This window comes from Penaeus chinensis, chromosome 10, assembly GCF_019202785.1.
Source record: "Penaeus chinensis breed Huanghai No. 1 chromosome 10, ASM1920278v2, whole genome shotgun sequence".
In the NCBI taxonomy this organism is placed as follows: Eukaryota; Metazoa; Arthropoda; class Malacostraca; order Decapoda; family Penaeidae; genus Penaeus; species Penaeus chinensis.
Genome location: NC_061828.1, coordinates 11,029,184 through 11,031,174, shown reverse-complemented (window position 1 = coordinate 11,031,174; position 1,991 = coordinate 11,029,184).

The window sequence follows — 1,991 nt, the reverse complement described above, 5'->3', positions numbered from 1 at the left end:
ATGGCATTCGGGGCGGGGGGGGGGGGGGGACGGATGTGCGTGGGCGGGATGGATGGATAGGTGTGGGGGCGGGTTGAGGGATAGGCGTGTTTGTTCAGCGGGGGAATAGGTGGGTGTGTAGGTAAAGGGCGGATGTGTGTGTGTGTGTGTGTGTGTGTGTGTGTGTGTGTGTGTGTGTGTTTAAGAGTGTGTGTGTCCGTGTCCGTCTGTCCGCGTGTGTCCCTACCCTAACGCATGAGTGTGGGTTGACAGACTGAGAACACGTATGTGAGAGAATGCCGACATGCCTACTTTTTCCTCGCCGAAAGGTTCATCTCAGCGGTGTTTTCCAGCGCAGCGTCCTCAATCGAGCTTCGGCCCCGATATTGAGAGGCTGCTGTGTTTTCACGGTGGCCCGCTGCCGTGGGGTGTCCCGGGCACGTGCAGCCGAGTGTGCGACGCAGCCTCCCACGTTGTCCTGGAGAATCCACATCATCCTATCGCCATGGCAACACTTTCCGGAGTCGTGGCGATCTCTACGGGGTTCTTGCTGTCGGGTTGGAATTAGCCTTGGCTTTTAGGGATTTCGCTCTATCGAGAATTATCTGTTAAATGAATCAAGAGAAGTCAGTCTCAGGTTTTAACTGAGAGAGAGAGGGAGAGGGAGAGGGAGAGAGAGAGAGAGAGAGAGAGAGAGAGAGAGAGAGAGAGAGAGAGAGAGAGAGAGAGAGAGAGAGAGAGAGAGAGAGAGAGAGAGAGAAGAGAGAAAGAAAGAGAAAAGAAAGAAAGAAAGAAAGAAAGAAAGAAAGAAAGAAAGAGAAGGGAGAGAGAGAGAGAAGGGAGAGAGAGAAAGAGAGAGAAGGGAGAGAGAAAAAAAGAAAAAAGAGAGAGAGAGAGAGAGAATAAGAAATTATAAACCAAGATCCGAGGAGAGTCATGAATCGCAATCAAACAGCCCAACTATTGGCATCTGTCGTGTCGAACTTGGCCTGTCAATAGGAGGACGCAACCTTGAAGGAGGCATCGATCATTCACGGTCCGTTCCGCGTTCCTTCCTGATAAATAGTCTTATTGAACGAGGGAGGACCTCTGTGTCGCTCCGTCGTTCCCTCGATGGAGAACTTTAATTCGCTGCGGTGTTGTCGTGTTCTCTCTCCCTTTTCTATTCCGCTTTTCTGTTTTATGTTATCTTACTTCCTTGCTATGCTGTATACCGATGAATATTGTTAATGGAGACGAAATTCACCTAATCTGACGACTACCATTAGCGACGTGATCACCAGTCGTTTGCAGCCGGGACGAAACCGCGAGCTTGCGTGCGACGAACGGCGCGAGCGGTGGCGTTCAATTATTCAGCACGTTCTTATAACCTCCGAAGTGCCTTGGAACGGCGCGTCCCCTCGGAGGACTTGTAGCTCACCTAATATCGAGTTGTTTATCAGCTTGAATGGGGGCCAGGTATAAGTGCCTGACGAGGTATATGACCCTTGGGTGATATTAACGTAGGATTGAAGGGAAGAGGGAAAGAAGGGGAGGTGAGAGCGGGGGAAGGAAAGGGAGAATGAAAGGGGTAAGAAGAGCATCCCCGAGGGAGAAGGAAAAGGGAGGAGAGGGGGAATGAAGAAAAGGAGGATGCTGGGCGAGAACAGTCCAAAAATATGCCATAGTAATAGTGCCACGAGGTGGCACGAGCGGTGGCATTGGCGACGCCTCGATCGTGGCACTGCGAGAGGTTGCGTAACGATCGCGGCGAAATTTTAAAGACGTGGGCGTCCAGGTGCCACGGGGGGAGGGGGGGAGCATCAAGACGACGTGCGAAGAGGACGAGGGGGGGGGGGACGGAGGCCGGGGTCGGAGATCTTGGCACCGGCGCAAGAGGGCGTCTAGGTGGCACTGTGTTTTAGGCTTGAGGATAAAAGTAAAGAGGAGAGAATGGCAGGATAAGAACAGAGGGATGGAGGCAGAAGGGAAGGGATATTTGGGCAGGGAGGGGGGGGAGGGGGGAAGGCTTA